The sequence below is a fragment of the Heptranchias perlo genome, chromosome 12 (genome assembly GCF_035084215.1).
Source record: "Heptranchias perlo isolate sHepPer1 chromosome 12, sHepPer1.hap1, whole genome shotgun sequence".
NCBI classification, from domain to species: Eukaryota; Metazoa; Chordata; class Chondrichthyes; order Hexanchiformes; family Hexanchidae; genus Heptranchias; species Heptranchias perlo.
This window is the reverse complement of record NC_090336.1, coordinates 40264743-40283127: the sequence shown is the minus strand read 5'-3', so window position 1 is coordinate 40283127 and position 18385 is coordinate 40264743. Positions and strand designations below refer to the sequence as shown.

Sequence of the window (18385 nt, the reverse complement as noted above, 5' to 3'; positions counted from 1 at the left end):
CCGCATTCTTATTAATAGAACTCTTTAAAGAGCCTAAAATGTTTTGATTCAATTCTTACGGAGTTAAATGTTGTTGATGTTAAGGAAAACACGTTCCAGGCCGTTGGAAAGTAGAATAGTAAGAGCTGGCGTGGATCCATGCTTTGTGTCACTGTTATTTGGGCTGATAGCATCTGGGTTTGATGTATGATCTTATCACAGCAGAGCTTTGGGCTCCTTTCAGATCCAGTTCTTCACATTCCCCACAATGATTAGGAAGCCCTACGTGCATTTATCAAACTTCTGAGGACTGTGGTGTCCAGTGATTTTAAACGCTCATGGTATGCCCATGATTTCCTTTTTGATAAGATTATGATGTAAACTAATTTTATTTTTAAGATTGTCCAGTATCCTCCAGTTAGCGGTGAAGACAACGCAAAGTCACGTATCATTAGAATTTTCAGTAATATATTTTATATAAAAATCTCAAATTTAATAAGAATTGTTTAGTCTGATATGTTTTCTTGTTTCTATAGTGTAGAAACTCATTTTGGATTGTAATGAGTTATTGCTTATCTAGATCCTCCCTCTGAGACTGTCTCTAGGAATCATACTAAAGGCATGTTATAGTGAGAATATTTTAAAGAAGATGTTTATATACATTTTTACCATTAGAGCAATGTGTAATGTATCAGATGCCATTCCCAGAATTTTGGATCAAGAAAGGATTTCATTATATTGGGAATGACTTGTTTCTTTGTTGTGCCCTGAATTTTAGAAGGTTTGTAATAGCTGTTGAATATTCCAGAAGAAACAGAACCCTCCAAGCACTGGTGAATGTGACAAACTGATGTGTTTTGGGTAATAGTGTGGTTTGTAGCAGGTTCTGTTATTACTCTTCTGTTGTAAACAGTGGTCAGTTTAATAACTGCTTTTATTGCACTCATTAGATCAGTCACATAAATTCAATCTGCTTTATTTTAATGCATTTATTAATCCATCTACTATGTAAAAATATAGCATTGACAGGAATGTATGCAAACGCTAAAAATAGTGCATTGAGGAAATTAAACACCTGGATAAGCATATCAGGCAGTTTAACCCGTGCTTGCATATTTACCGTCTCAATGATTTTGGGGAAGTCCATGGTTCTTTTTATGTTCCGTTTTTTTCGCTTTCATGAAAGATTCGAGATTTGCTGGTGCCCAGTTTCTACAGGTGCCAGGAGCCTTTTAGACCATTACTCCTATTGCTATCTTGGCTGCGATTGGTCAACACATAAGCACAGACCAGTTTGGATCTTGGCACCATAATGCTCTGTGTGGCATGGTTTCGTACTAGCCATGAACTTTCCAACTGACCTATTGTCTGTCCCCAGCCCAGGTTTCAGTATCCTGCCTCTTCATCTCAATTTAGGATTACAGATGTGTTATTTTTTTCTTTGTCCGTTAATTTTCCTTCCTCTCATCCTTCCCTGAAGGCACTGACTCTTTGATGAGTATAGTTCTACAGGTGCCCTTGAGTAACGCACCCAAGTGATATTTTCATCTGTGAGCCTGAACAGTGAATGTTAGCAAGCCATTCAGTCATGGAGAGTCATCACGGCCAAACCTGATCCTACCCTCATCTGACATCCACACGCGCACACTTCCAGGAGGGTTCAGTGGATAGCAATCACGAGTGGGAACTCTGGCTGAGTTATTTTTTCTTCTCCTTATCCCAGGGTTACAGAGCCCAAACCTAAATAACTCAGCAAAAACCAGGGATTAAACCTCAGAACTTCCGTTACTCAGTTACACAGTAGGCAGTCCATGAGCCATTAGGGGAGCATGGCACCCTTTTTATCCCTTTATGAGACTGCACACTCCCACTTTTTGTTTCGGCTCTGGACTGTAGAAGATCTTTATTCACTTCTCATGTTGCAGATAATCTTATCTGCATTGTCTACTGGAATTTTTGCAATCACAGAAGTAGAGCAGCTCCCTTCCCATTCTACCTAATCTCACTTTGCTCAAGGTCTGTGATTCAACAGTTCTTCCAAAATCCTCAGATGGTCAAAAACATCTTAACCATCACCTATTTCCTTTTTCTGTCAACTTGGCTTGAACTTCAACATCATGTTAGGTAAGTCACCAAAAGTAAAGCCAGGTTTTGAAATGAAACATACATTTATTCTGCTGGCTTCATCTCCAGAGATTCTTTAGCCAACTTAGCTTGAAGGCCATGGAAAAGTAGTGTGACAAATGGAAGTGTATTATCATTTCCCTGGTTTGGCATGTGATATTTCCAAAAACCTCATTTGCAGAAGCAGAAATCTGTGACTTTACACATGAAAATTCCCATAGCTCATTGGTAATTGCATTTTTTACACTGTTTCAAAGACATAAAATTATTTTTTTCTGTGAATCAGTATTTTGTGGTGCGATGCCACTGACTCAGTCACTATTATATTCATTAGCTGACGCCAAGCTGATTATCTCATGAAAGGAAACAAACAGCCAAAGCCACAGTCCATTGTATTCTTGTTGCTTGTGTACCAACTTCCAAATGAGGTTTTGCAGCAAGTCAAGATGTGCCAAGGACACTGTGGTGAACATTTTTTTTAAATTTTTCTCCTCATTGTAATGTTTTTTCTTTACTTTCCTTGACTTTAACCTTTTAAGAACTGCAGTATCATTCCAACAATATCGCAGCACCTGACCCAGGTGCTGCGATATTGTTGCATTCATTGACCCACATATCCCTAAAGTTGTGCCTGTTTTGTGATTTAATTTTTCTTTGCTGGATATGAGATGCATTGCACTAGAAATGATCAACAGTAGAGAACTGTAGACATCTTTATCCAACATGTGGTAATGTTCAATGGGGAGTATGTGGCTACCCTCCCACAGTCCAAATTCAATAGCCTACCAATTAACCACCATTACAGAAAATTACTGAAACCTAAACATAACCTCACCCTATCATTAAACCTCACCACAAACCACTTATTTTCTCTGTCACTCTTAGAAAAGCAAAAACTGAACACAGAGATGAATCAAGCTAATAACAGATTAGTGTTGCAATTTCTCTTCAAAACAATTACATTTTGAAACTGAGCAGTAATTAACAACATTTGATTTGAATGCTTTTACCAGATCATTTTTTAAATATTTACTGAGTAACTCATGTTCTATCCTGAAGCTGAATATGTGCATTGGCTGACATTGAACAAGTATTTCCTAATGGCATCAAATGGCTTTTTTCTAAAAAGTTACTGAGCAAAGTAATTGCGTGATAGTAAACTGTTTATAAAAAACACACAAAATTAAATATTATTAAATAATTGCAGGGCACATAATGACACAAAGAGACCCTTAGAATCATACAGCATAGAAGGTGGCCATTCAGCCCATCGTGCCTGTGCTGGCTCTCTGAAAGAATCATCAATTACTCCCACTCTCTGCTCTTTCCCCATAGCCCTGCAAATTTTTCCTTTTTAACTAGAGATTCAATTCCTTTTGAGATGTACTACTGAATCTCCTTCCACCACCCTTTAGGAACATAGGAACATAGGATGCATTCTAGGCAATGCAGTCTCGATCATAACAATTCGCTGAGTAAAAACATTTCTCCTCATCTCCTGACTTTTTTGCCAATTATTTTAAATCTGTGTCCTCTGTTTACTGATCCTCCTGTCAATGGAAACAGAGTAGACAGGAAGAAACTATCAAAACTCCTCATAATATTGAACACCTCGATTAAAGCTTTTCTAGTCCCTCCACATAACTGAAATCCTGCATCACTGATACCATTCTAGCAAATCTCTGCTGCACTCTCTCCAAGGACTTGACGTCCTTTCTAAAGTGCAGCACCCAGAATTGGACACACTACTCCAGCTGGGGCCTAACCAGTGTTTTATAAAGGTTCAGCATAACTTCCTTGTTTTTATACTCTATGCCTCTATTTATAAAGCCAAGGATCCTGTATGCTTTTTTTAAACAGCTCATTAAAAGATCATTGGTATCTATGTTTGGTATTCTTCCAATTGTCAAAACAATTGAGTGAGTCTCATGAATCACTTTCTCTTATAGTAACTGGACAATGTTTGGGTAGTAGTTGAAAGTTCTTTGTTCTGCAGATAATGTGTGCAATAAATTTAGGAGCAAGTCTCTGTCTGCACCAAATGAATAGAATGTATCCTTGGTTCCATGCGCAGACCAACATCCTAGAAAATAAAGCAGTTTTCTCGCTTTGCACCCACTCCAAAATTAGGTGTAGCAAGGATTTCAATAATTGCCTTATAAAGAGGCATGCGGCAAGAGAATAACATTTCTGACCTTAAGGGCCATCCTCTCCCTTTTGCAGAATTTTTTAAAAGGCTTGGAGTAGCCTTCATATTAATCAGTGGGAAGGATTTGCCATGAGGATTTCACATGACTTTTTTTAAGGAAACAATTTTTAATACAGTGATCCAACTATGTCATCATACTAGCAATTGCGAATTGTTTACAAATCAGGTAAAATTATATTTTATCAGACTACCACAACGCCCCTTAAAGAAAGACGTTGACAGAAGTTTTGTAGCCAACATTTAACAATAATGGCTGGAAATTGCTTTTAAAGTAGTGGCGAAATTGAAGAGCAAGTTCCTGCGACCGCACATGCGCAGTCAAACGCGGAAATCCAGAACTTGCTCTCCCTGGTTCGCCGGCAATCTGACAGTTTCACGTTGAAGGGACCTCGCCGGCTGCAATCAGTTGAATTAATGGACTAGCACCAACTTGATCTCCTGCCCAGCTGGAAACTAACTAATCTCGCCACAAAACAGGTACGCTCAGTTATATCGGGCCAGAAATTGCTCTGAGCGGTGAACAAACGGCACTTGCCGCTCCATAGATTTATTCTCACCCACAAGCTTACCGCGGTCTTTACTGCTGGAACCTCCTCTAATACGAACCTGAAAAGAGCCCAGTGTTAACTCCTGCGAACCTAGAACCTCTGTGGCCAACGAGAGGATCTCTCTCTCCCCTCGACCAGGCAGCATTATTGACCAGCCGCGAAGAGTCAAAACCTGGAAGTGAAAGCTACAACAGAAAAATCATTGTAAAAACAATTAAAGACAGCAGAATAAAGAGAGGGTAAGAAATATCAAATTAAAAGACAGATAAAAGAGACAGAAAGAAAAAGTAAAAAAAAACTTTAAATTTTTTTTTAAGAGTCCAACAACTATTAAAATTGCAATGAATGAGACTCCACAATTTTTAAATTTAACTTTCAGTGCCAATAGGTTGCTTGGCCGTCAGTAAGACTTACCACGCTGTTAAAACTTAGTTTAGACCTGATAGAACTGAGCGTGCCTGTTTTGTGGTGAGATGAGTTTGTTTCCAGCTGGGCACGAGAGTAAGTTGGCGCTGGTCCATTGATTCCATTGATTGCAGCCGGCGAGGTCACTTTAACGCAAAGCTGTCAGATTGCCGGCGAACCAGAAAGAGCAAATTCCGTAATTCTGCGTTTGACTGCGCATATGCGGTCGCTGGAACTTACTCTTTGATTTTGCCACTAATAACGGTGAGCGCTGTTCGGCTCACTGTTATTTTAAAAGCAATTTCTGGCCCATCAGGTCTAAACTAAGTTTTAGCAGCATGGTAAGTCGTAATGATTGCCAAACAACCTCTCTGGCACTGAAAATTAAATTTTAAAAATGTCGAGTCTCATTCATTGCAATTTCAAGAGGCGTTGGACCCTTTAAAAAAAAAATTTAACATTTTTAATTTTTTTACTTTTTTCTTTCTGTCTCTTTTATCTCTGTCTCTTAATTCAATATTTCTTGCCCTCTCTTTATTTCACTATCTCTAATTTTTTACAATGATTTTTCTGTTGTAGCTTTCACTTCCAGGTTTTGAGTCGTAGCTTGTCAACAGTGCTGCATTCTAGTTGGTCAGGGGGAGAAAGAAATCCTCTCATCGGCCATATAGGTCCTAGGCTCGCGGGAGTTAATGCTGGACTCTTTTCAGGTTTGTACTAGAGGAAGTTCCCTCAGTAAAGACTGCAGTAACTTTGTGGGTGAGAATAAATCTATGGAGCGGTGAGCACCATTCGTTTGCCACTCAGAGCAATTTCCAGCCCCATATTTTTTGAATTATTAGCTATAAATTGTTATAGTGTAAGGACAGAATATTTCTTTAAAGTGAGTCATTATAAGGTTCCCTGTTTAGCGTTTTGTATCTTTATTTATTTTGGGATTCTTTTCATGTTTGATTAACTGTTCATTAATAAATTACTGCTTATGGTACAATTTTCTGTGAATATTAAGGAAATTATACACAGGAATAAATAAAATGTACATATTCATACTCGTTAAACATTTTAACTGTGACAGGAAGAGAACGTATGTTGCTTCCATCCTTGAAAGTGGATTTTCATCGGAGCAGGCTTGCTTTAACTCAATTTCAGTGACGCAAACACTCTCAGTATAGCATCAAACTCAGTAGTTATTTTGTTCAAACGAATGGGATAAAAGTCTTTTCTCTTTGCCTGCTGCATGTGTCCTATCTGCACAGAATATCAAGACAGGCCTCATCCAGATCCTGTTGGGTGTAACCCTTCAGTATAAAATTAGCTACAAATTGGCACAAAGTTCACCACTTCATTCTAAGATTCTGACGATGTTTGTTGTGGAAAATGAAAAAATTCACACTGGTTCAGTAGAGATGTTCTTCTGAGGGTGGAGTTAAAGCATATTATTAGAACAGAGTAAAGTGTCTGTGTAATAACTAACATTTGAGCACTTGATGATAACCAGAGGCATAACTATATGTAAAAAGTTGAAGGTGGGGAGGCATTTCAGGGGCAATTCTGGGATTTGGAAGGGAATATGAAAATTTGGGGGGCCACATGTTCCTCATTCTCCAGTGGTTGCATCTATGATGACAACTGGTGCAAAGAGTAAAAACTGAGGTCGGTTGTGCACCAACTGACTCAGGCGCAAAGAGTGCCTTCTCCTGTCATGCGTGGTGCATTGTCATCTTATGGGGAGGATGCACTGGAGTGCCAAATAAGCCAAACTGTCCTCGCCCCTATCACATGCAGTAGAATGTCCTCTTTGCTAGCCATCAGAAATGGGTCCCACATTGGCTCAGGCACAGAGAATATAATGGAAGAATGGGTGGTATATTTAGTGCAATGTTGCTGGCAAACTTAAAATTTGTAGGGGGCAAAAATTCTTTCCTGGCTTTAGAAAGACTGTAAATTTTTGTTATAAATTTCAGGTGTGCAGTAGATATTCTCTCGTATTAGTGGCAATGGTCACTCCTTACGCTGTGGAGTTACCTTACATTGGCCAATATCTAATTATGTAATATCATAACTTGTGAGGGGGGGATTATAAAAATATGTCCAAATGGTCATATGAACAGCATACAATGCCCTGCGCATATGCCTTAATGGGCCCTTCTCCAAACTCCCATTAGGTGGACTAATTAACATTTCAGTGAGTCAAAGCCAGATACAAATCATTAATCTGCTTTACAGTCAGCAAGTGAACATACAACATAACAGTTATAGCAAAACTAATTTCAACTTAATCTCAGTCTCTTCGCATAAATAATGAAAATAATAAGCCATGTCTTCCTGTACCAGTCAGTACTCTAAATATACTTGTTTTTGATCAGTCTTAGCATTGAGTCAAACCAACGTGTACACTGGGTCTGGTCAGCTCTATTCTTAATGTAACCTATCTGGGCTTTACTTGCCTTTCTCTCTCAGCAGACCTTACCAATAGACCTCCAACACATAGGTCTTTGTTCTGTGGCTCAAATTGTCCTCAATTGCCACAGGGCAACAGTTTTAATTGTTGCCCATTAATATACCAATCCTCTCTTTGTCATGTATATCCAGTATTTGACTGTAAAATGGATTTTAAACTTTGTGAACTGACTTTAATTTAAAAGCAATACTTTAAATCATATCAAAATCCTTTCCTTGGAAAAATTGGACAAAGATCCTGATGTGCGACCGCAGTTTGCAAATCATTGTCGGCCTTTCCAAAGGCGGTACGGGAAGAAAGAAGTTGCAGACCAAAAACATGGGAAGCTAACTTAATATAAAGGCACAAAGTGGAGTTTTTGGGACAGTGGAGGAGCGCCTGACCCCTGTGTGACCCCTGGTAAAATGACCGTGCTGCTGCATGAGGTGGATGCGAGCAGGATTTGCCCTGTTTGACTCTCCAGGGCACTTTCCCTACAAGGCAGCAATGCACCAGGCCTGGCAGGTGGTGGCAACTGAGTTCAACTCTGCGTACAGTATGTGCAGGGTCAGGAACAGATGTGAGAGAAAACAGCCTGCCTGAAAGACCAAGACTACACAAAAGTACCGTAAGCAATTAGGAAGGCAAATGGTATGCTGGTCTTTATTGCAAGGGGGTTGGGGTACAAGAATAAGGAAGTCTTGCTGCATTGGTACAGGGCTTTGGTGAGACCATACCTGGAGCACTATGTGCAATTTTGTTATCCTTACCTAAGGAATGATATACTTGCCTTAGAGGGGGTGCATCAAAGGTTCATTAGATTGATTCCTGGGATGAGAGGGCTGTCCTATGAGGAAAGATTGAGTAGAATGGGCCTATACTCTCTGGAGTTTAGAAGAATGAGAGGTGATCTCATTGAAACATATAAGATTCTGAGAGGATGTTTCCCCGGTTGGAGAGTCTAAAACTAGGGGACATAGTTTCAGGGTAAGGAGACGGCCATTTAGGACTGAGATGAGGAGGAATTTCTTCACACAGACGGTCGTGAATATTTGGAATTCTCTACCCCAGAGGGCTGTGGATGCTCAGTCGTTGAGTATATTCAAGACTGAGATCGATAGATTTTTGGACTCTAAGGGAATCAAGGGATATGGGGATTGGACGGGAAAGTGGAGTTGAGGTCGAAGATCAGCCATGATCTTATTGAATGGCGGAGCAGGCTCGAGGGGCCGTATGACCTACTCCTGCTCCTATTTCTTATGTTCTTATGTTCATAGACCATGAGCCTTCAATTGCAGTAAGCTATCCTGTTTTTTAAAGATTTTTAAAGAAATGTGATCATATTTGGATAAGACTGCAGTACCTTCATCCACATCTCATTATCTTACACTCTTATTGAAGTTGCTGGTAGAACTATAATGCCCTGTGCACCATTGTTTAAGAGGGTCAAGTTCACCATGACTCAGGAGACCTGGACGTCTGAGGTAACTTTAAGAAAGAAAGAACATGAATTTATAAAGCACCTTGTCATGTGCTAAGGACATCCCAAAGCACTTCACATCCAATGAATTACTTTTTGAAGTTCAGTAACTGTTATGTAGGCAAACACGGCAGCTAATTTTCACACAACCAGCAACTGAATAAATGACCAAATAATTGGTTCTTGGTGATATTGATTGAGGGAAAGATGTTGGCCAGGACACTGGGAGAACTTTCTGTCTTGTTCAAATAGTGCCATGGGATCTTTTATGGCTCTCTGAGCAGACAGATGAGGTCTTGGTTTAATGTCTCATCTGAATGCTCAACCTGACTGGGAATTGTGGTCACATTCATAGCATGTAAGCACCAATAGTGATAACACCTTCTTGCTATTAATAGTAGAACTCTGTAACCATTGAAAAGATAGACAGAGAACAGGTCAAAGGTAAATAAACAAAATTATTTGAAGGAAAGAAAATATGTAAGAAGCAAAGGATAAAATAAATAGGGATTCAAAAATTGCAATAAACACAAGAAAAAAGGAAACAAATGGGGGGAGGGGGGAATGCTTTGCTACGGTAAAGCACCACTAAAAACTTGAGAATATAATCTAAGGTGGCACAACAACAACAACAACAACAACTTGCATTTATATAGCGCTTATAACGTAGTAAAACATCCCAATGCAATACTGAGGGAGTGCTGCAATGTCAGAGGTCCTGTCTTTTGGATGAGATGTTAAAACCGAGGCCCCATCTGCCTGCTACAGTGGATGTAAAAGACACCATAGCACTACTCAAAGAAGAGAACAGGGTGTAGTCCCAATGTCCTGCCCAACATTGCTACCTCAACTAACACCATCTGAGACATCCTGAGGGCATGTTATGGTGCTATATAAAAGCAAGTTCTTTCTTCCCCTCTGTAGATAAAACCTCTGTAATGAACATTTTAATTATTTTTCTGAACATTGAATATCCCTTTAACCTTAGGATCAGTACCAAGCCATTATAAGTGTAGTGTATGTTGACATATTATTATAACCCAAGCGTACATCAGTGATACATAGGGTAGTCATACAGATTCACTAATTGACGTTGTGATACATTGGGTGATCATACAGATTTATTAATTATGACCTCAAGTGATATATAGGGTGTTTGTGGAGATTTATTGAAGTGCACATCATTTGTGCAGTGTTTGCTTGGCTAACCACAGTTGCCGTGGTGATGGCTAGAGATTGTTCTGCAACTGATCGCCACCATATAAATCCTTGTTATCCAGTCAGAAAGTGCTGATTTGCTAACATATCTTAAATCTAACATGTACATACATCAGCATTGTATTTGGTACAGTTTAAACCTAATTTATAGAGCTTCCAGAGCCCCAGAGAATCTTGATTCAAAGCATACCTGCTCAAAGTTTCAACGGGACTGCCAAGGATTGCCTCTTTCATCTTGATTTGTTCTTGTAAAGTCATCACTCTCTGTGTGAACTGTGTAGCCTTTCGTTCTCAAAGTATTTTGCTGGAATTCTTGGAGAATTAGATGTGAAAGTCTTGGCTATTATTTTCTTTTGACAGCTTAGGCTTTATTCTAGTGAAGCAATGAATTAAAACACATATGTTGATACTTTTGCACAATTACAGTGTATTAAGAGATACCCAGTATAAGCATGTGGTGCACAATCATTGGTGTACTTACATTTCACTTAGTCGAATCTGTGGCCCTATTTGTGCTTATATTTCTTATTTGCTGGTTTGTCCTCTGAATTTTGTGGTCCTGGAGATTTGGAAAGAGATGTTTTCGTATTAGAGCCTCATTGGTAGTTAAATCCTAAATTAAGATATCTGTTCGTATCAGCAACTTCAGATCAATGCAAATTAATAGGACCATAGATATACCAGAAAGCAGGCAGAACCAGAAGGTGCAGCACCTGAAGCCATGGCTCAATCAGTTGCCTGGTCATTTCAGGCACCAGCACAAGGGTGTACAGTGCCATCTGAACCAAAATAAGCTGCTACTGTATCGCAGCAGCTAGGCAGCTTACTGATTTTCCTCTGGGCAGTCACTTAGAAAAAGGGGTCGATTTTAACCCAGAGCAGGTTTCAGGTGAGCGAGACAAGTGCGAACTGCACTTGCTGGCCTAAATTTAAGTCCCAAGGTAATTTAACTCCCTCGCCTCATTTCATTGCCACCTGTCCACTTCCCACAGATAAGGAGGCCGCAGAACAGCTGCTGGCAGGTGAAGATCAGGTAAGTAGCGAGGAAGGGGTTTCAGGAGGGTCTTGCGGGGCATAAGTGGAGGAGGGGAGCAGATTCCGGGGTGGGTTGGCCATGACATTTCTTGTGGGGCCTGGTGGTGCACTCCTTCTATTCCTGGCCCCAAAAAGGATAACTTTTAGACTTACCTGAAGGGCCTCTTCGTTCTGCAAGCCAACTGCAGACTTGATACGAAAGCCGCCTCAGCCTCCCTGATCAGGCCCTGGTTAAAACTGCGTCCTATTGATCTAAAGGACCCCAATATGCATTAATTTATAAGGCTCCTATCTGCTTTAGGCGTGCACCTCATCTGCCTGCAAAACTCTGCATGATAAAATCAGAAATGGTCAGGATTTCAAAGGGTAAGTAACCTGCTCATTTTTAACTGCCCACTCACCCAGTTTCCACCGGGCGAGTAAGATTAAAATCGACCACAAAGCCACAGTTAGGAGTTAGAAATTGTGCACCAAGGGAAAGCCCATCAACATCACCGACAAATGACACAAAGTAGGTGAGTAAACTGGTTGCATTATGTTGGAACTTTGGACCATTTCTTTCTGGTAGTGTAGAAAACAGTAGCGTAATAAAGGATGGGCACTGATTTTAGTTGCAAAAGTGCAAAGGACAGCATTGCAAAAGACGGTTGAAGCCCCTTTCTCCATATGGATAGTAGGATGCCTTAAAGGGGCAGCCTAGCTGAATGCCTCTTTGATGAGCACCTCCTGCACCAGTCTTCCTGGCTGCGCTGATGTTTCTGCAGGACTAGCTGACCTCTAATACTCATTTGGAATGGGTGAGATTAGCACATTCTACATGCAGTGGGACCTTGCTGTGCACAAATTGGCTGCTGTGTTTCCTACATTACAACAGTAACTACTTTTCAGAAGTACTTCATTGGTTGTGAAGTGCTTTGGGATGTCCTCAGGTTACAAAAGGTGCTATATAAATGCTTTCTAGTGCATGAAATCCAGAAAATAATGGTTCCTCCAACAACTAGTATTTCAAATCAGATTTAACTTGTATTTTGTGTGAGAGATGACTAGCAGGCAACTAGGTCCAGAATTTAAAGTGCAATCTGGAGTGGGTGGGAAACCAGCAAGTTTTAGGATCTTGTAATTTTCCAGACCTGTATTCACAATTCCCGCCAGCAGAAACGGTATCGTCAGCAAGAATTTCCAGGCTCATATCGGCAGGAATCTTAAAAACAAGAGAATTTCTGGGGCAGCTGGGGCTCCCCACTCTCGCCCCCTCTCATGAAATCCTGAAAATATTTAGCATTGGGAACTATGCTAGGGCACATTTATCCTGTCTAGATTGTTAAAGATTTAACTATACTTAATTATTTAACATTTCTGTATAACTAGTCTCCTGTTCAGCCAGTAAATAATAAACTATACAAACTGTTGGGGGCTTAACTTCATTAGAAAAAGTATAAGAACACGTTAGGTATAAGACATAAATAATGTGAGGTACTAGTGGACAGCCACATATGGCACCAAGCAAGCACCCGTCATCCAGCTGCAGGCCTAATGCAATCCCATGCTGTTACCACAGCAACCAGAGCCAGACAGGAAATCAGGGTAGCATGGGATCAGATCCAAAATATACACAGACAGCTAATTCAGAACTTGTACATAAAACAATGAAGTCAATAAGGCTAACTCTATTGCTGAAAACTAACAGAAAAAGCAGAAGAAAAATCAAGGTCTCCATTTTTCTTTTGAAGTTTTGTTCATTGGTCTATACTGATCTACGTTTGTAGAAAGCTTTAAAGCACGACAACTTGTTTCAATCTTAGATCACCCGGAGCTGACTGCGAATAGCCATTAAAAGAATGCAACAACTTTATTGCAAGCTATACAGTTTAGCAGTGGCACGGCAAGCTTTGACAAGTGTAAGATCAATACCGGAATCAAGAATAATCCATAAACATGTTTTACCCTTAGGTGTAACTAAATCTTTGTATTTAAAAGAAAATTGGAATGCAAACATAACATCTTTTAGAAGTTATATATTCCAATGGTCCTTTTGTCTCTTTGAATCAGAAAAACTTGGCTATGGACATGAATTTTTAATATTTCAAAGCACTACAAAGTTTACCATTCCAGTGGGTTTTCTTAGCAATTTCATTTGAATCAAATTCAACCAAAATTTTTTGTTCTTAAACTAAATTTTAGTGACTTTTCCAGCAGAGTTAATGAAATAATTAACTAGGAAGATTATAGAATTTAAGACCTTAAAATTTGCATATTTGTTAACAGTTTTATAAACAGACAAGAAAAATAATTCTGCTAGTGATAAGCTTATTGATTTTATTGGTTTCTAAGAAATTTGCACATGACCAAATCACAATTAATAAATTTGAATCATTATGAATAAAGTTGTCTTTGGAACTTTAATCCATTTTGCACTGAGTTTGACACAATTTAGATTTTTAAAAATTTGCATGTAATTAGCCCAGCCTAATGTCCTTTAAAGAAGGAAACTACCGTCCTCACCCAGTCTGGCCTATTCTGGTTCCACACCAATGCAGTTGACTCTTAACTGCCCTCTCTCGTTTGTATCAAACTGCTTGCAGCAGTTCAGGAAGGCCCACCATCACCTTCTCCAGGGCAACTAAATATGCGCAATAAATGCCAGCCTTGCCAGTGACGCCCACATCACAAGAATGAATTATAAAATAATTAATCTTCATATGATAATGCAAAATAAAGAACACACCATGCTTCCCCACATCAGAGGGTCATCTTACTTGATTTGACTGTTCTTCCAGCATTTCTAACTCCTGAGCCTGCCAAAAGCTTTCACACCACTTTGTTTAAACGCTTGTCTGCTCTTACAGAGCAACTAGAGCTTGTCAAGTGAATCAAAAAACACCTCCCACCAATGTGCTGGAAAGTTTTTTGATCCACTTGACAAGCTCTAGTTGTTTAGTCTCTGGGGAGAACAATTTCCATATAATATGTTAACCACCTTTCACCTAGGTGTCTTTTTTTAAAACTTCTAAGAATGCACTTTCCTTAAAAAAAAACACTAACAGAACCTCATTTTCAAATCCTTTCCGTGGCAAACTGGTCAAAAAATTCTGAAGCTTGACACTTCATCTGATTCAAATATTTATCAAATTGGTCCTTAAAAAATGCAATAGTCTCTGCTTTAACCACTCCCTGTGGAAAAGCATTCCATGCTCCAACAACCTTCGGTGTAAAGCAATTTATCTGAACTTCTCTGCTCGCTCTCTTGGTGACAATTTTAAATTGATGACGCTTCATCACTGAGTCCCCAACCAGAAGAAATAGTTTTTCCCTATTCACTCTATCAAAACCCTTCACAATTTTAAAAACTTATATTAAATCTCCTCTTGGCCTTCTCTGCTCCAGTGGAAATGTTCCTAATATCTCAAGTCTCTCCTCAGAATTTTAATTTCCTATTTCTGGCATCATCCTGATGAATCTACACTGTGTGCTTTCTGTGGCTTTTATATCCTTTCTATATGGGATGCTCAGAACTGTGCACAGGACTCTGTGGCCTAACCAATGTTTGTACAAATTTATAATTATTTCTTTACTCTCACTTTATGCTCTTATTTATAAAGCCCAAAATGCTACTGGTCTTTTTTTATAGCTTTATCTACCTGCAATTTTAGGGTGTAATTTTAACCCCCAAGGATGGGTGGGTTGGGGGCGGATGGGAAGATAGAAATTGTAAAAATGTAAAACTCGCCTCCAACCCGCCCACTTCCGGTTTTAACGGAAGTGAGTCGAGGGGTGGGCGGCCAATCAGCTCTCAGGAGGCAGGTCGGTCAGTAAAATCTTTTAAGGAGACTGTGGGCCTCCAAATTAATATGTTTTTTAATTTTAAATTCCTGGGGGCTAGGATTCCCAGGCCTTCTGCATCTCGCCACATTAGAGGATGCGAGAAGGTTAGGACCAACAGTTAAGTGCTTTTATTGCACTGCTTGTGGGCCAGGAAGAGCAGGAATATTTCCTCCAGGTCCAACAAGCTTACCTGTTGCAACACACGCGATCGGCTGAACCCCCATCCATCCCATGGCTGACTCCCCGATGTCACCAACCCCCCTGATCTATCCACGGTACTCCCAATCTCTCCGTAACCCCCCCCCCACCTTGCCCGATGTCCCCAACCCCCCCCCGATGTCCCCAACCCCCCCAATGTCCCCAACCCCCCCCCCAATGTCCTGCGTATCTGGCATCCGCTCCCCGACTGCTTTCCCATCTGACAGCCAGCCTGTCAATCTGGGTTTCCCATCCAGAAATCCTCCCCCCCACCACCCCGGACCCCGCTCTCCACGGCTCGAAGTAGAAATCGAGACCTACTTTCAGAGCTTTACATATTTGAACCCCTAGGTTAACTCTTTCAGCCCTACAATACACTGAGATCTCTTGTGCTCCTCTAATTCTTGCCTCTTGCGCATCCCTGATTTTAATCGCTCCACCATTGGTGGCCGTGCCTTCAGCTGCCTAGGCCCTAAGCTCTAGAATTCCCTTCCTAAACCTCTCCACCTCTCTCCCTTCGTTTAAGTCACTCCTTAAAACCAACCTCTTTGACCAAGCTTTTGGTCACCTGTCCTAATATCTCAATGTGGCTCGGTGTCAAATTTTGTTGGATATTCGCACCTGTGAAACACCCTTGGGACGTTTTACTATATTAAAGGTGCCATATAAACGCAAGTTGTTGTTGTAGATTTCTCGGTTCATCAATACCATTCAGTATCTTTCCACTGCGTACACTTCCATTCCTTGTTTCTCCCCCCAAAATGAGTTACCCTAGTCGTATGTTATTGCCATACATTTTACTGCTTAACTATAATGCGTAACATTAAAATTAAAGCATTATATAAAACTATGGATAGAATTTTTAACTTCAAAATGGGGACTGATTACATTAGTGCACCTGGTCCAATTATGCTCACCATCTAACCTTGCCTTGCCTAAAGAGTACACTTGGTCTTGACTCCCCATATGCAATGACATGGAGATTGACTGGTTTTTATATTATAGGTACGGGGGCCAAAAATCCATTGCTGTTCTTCCGGAGTCCCGCCATAACAACCACAGGTTTCACCGGATACATTGGGTCCCAGTGCGGGGCGAAGTTTCCAGCATGGTCTTAGCTCCGCCTATCCATAAGAGGGGGTGAGGCCGGATCCTAAAAGTTTAGAGTTCCCAACCACGTCGGTTTGGTACAAGTGTGCCTGATCTCATAAGGTATACCTTGCAGACAGGAGCAGATGTGGAGACCAACTTCAGGTGTCTGGCCCAGGATCAGGGCCAGGACTGTTGAAGATGAGGTGCAAATTGGAAAACGGGGGGCAGCTCTGTCCCATTTCCAGAAAGTTGGGGGGGGGGGTCTGCACCCCACTTCCTGGTCCAGCAAGCTATTTCCAGCATTTGCAGCTTTTTTGGCTGGTGTGGGGAGAGGACACTCCAGGTGTGAGCCAAAGGCCTGCTACTTGTGGCCCCGGTTCCTGTTTTGGTGAGCTTTGATAGGATCAGAGGGTGCAACCCGCCACTTACGTCAGGATACATCTCCTGCCTCCCCCACTGCCCCAACCCCCCAACACCAACCCTCATTGAATGTTTGAATGTGAACTTCACCAGTTCAAATTTCCACCATGGGATCTAGAAAAGTAACTCATAAACTTAATTTCATAGATTCCTTCCCACAGTAAAGGTTTGCTGTGGGAAAATTCTAATGTACACAATTACACTAACACTACAGGTTTTATATAAACGTTGGCGGAAAATAAGAAAAACCTCTCAGCTAACAGAATACTTGTCGATGACAGTCTTAAATGTCTTCAGTAATAATGGTTTCAAAGGAGTAACTTTGGCCTTCACAGATCACCAGAGACAAATATTTCCTTTCTTCTGTCTGGATCCCACGGCATTTCTCCTTCTACTCCTGCAGCCCATCACAACTTTCATTCCACAGGTGCCCGGCACTTTCCATGACTTCACCAGTGTTGCTGATTAGAGTTCATCTGGAGTTGGGAGTAAAACAGGCTTTTCTCCATTATAAGTGAAATGTTCCATTACCTAGAAGACTTCCAGTCGTATGACCAAAGTGAGAATGTACAGAACATAATGCAAAACCTGGTAGTTCATTTGAAGTTGTTGTTTCGTTCCCAGGGTTAGAATTATACTTATCAACACGATAAAGCAAACTGAAAGAAGAAGGTTTAAAAGTTCAAAGCACTGCCTGTGGAAGATGCATGAATTAACCTTCAGCACAAACCCAGCTTGAATAGGAAAGAATTTCAGCAGCACACAGGCTCAAGAGATGACAGGTATTAAAATGTCTTGAGTGATGTATGAATATAATGCTGGTCTAGTTTTTGTGAACCTTTGGGCTTCAGAATAGTCAGTAAGGCAAATCAGGCACTCAGACTATTGAGTGGTTATATGAAAACTCCTAGACTAATAAAAGGGAGATACGCAACACATCGTTTGTTAACTGGTATCATTTTTTTAAGCAAATGGAAAATGTTATTATTGGTGTAATCAAATCAAATGTAGATGATCCAAAAAAGAGTAATTTACAGTTTGTAGGCAGTGAATGGAAACGCAGCAATTCTGGCAAGTGACTGAGAAGGTATAGAGCTAATTAGCACAGGCACATGCTTTAGGTCATTTATAATTGCCAAGTGAAAGCTGAGTCTCGCTCTCTATTTTCAAAGTTAAACAAAACCAGATCCCTGACAGGAGTAACGGTAATTACCACATGTGGAGCAATGTGATTAAAACCGCAAGAGCAGTACCTCAGAATTTTTACTTAAAATATACATGGTACAGTATTTTATTTTGTTTTAGTCCAATATCAAACGACTAACTCTTTTTGCACACCTCAAAATCTTTACTTTAAATACAAGGTACAATATTTTACCTTTGTTAGTGATGCCCTCTTTTTTAAGTAAAAGAAA

At 40.4% G+C, this 18385-nt stretch overlaps 1 protein-coding gene and 1 long non-coding RNA gene across 2 annotated transcripts in view; one reads left to right on the top strand and one right to left on the bottom strand.

The window, feature by feature from the left end:
• Positions 1-18385, top strand: part of abtb2b (ankyrin repeat and BTB (POZ) domain containing 2b) — a 208822-nt gene that overhangs the window by 14627 nt on the left and 175810 nt on the right. The gene's annotated exons all lie outside the window — the stretch shown is intronic.
• Positions 6231-10959, bottom strand: LOC137327990 (uncharacterized). Its single transcript, XR_010964586.1, has 3 exons — positions 10885-10959; positions 10594-10776; positions 6231-6679 (listed from the first exon to the last, which is right to left on the bottom strand). It is a non-coding gene; the product is annotated as an uncharacterized lncRNA (long non-coding RNA).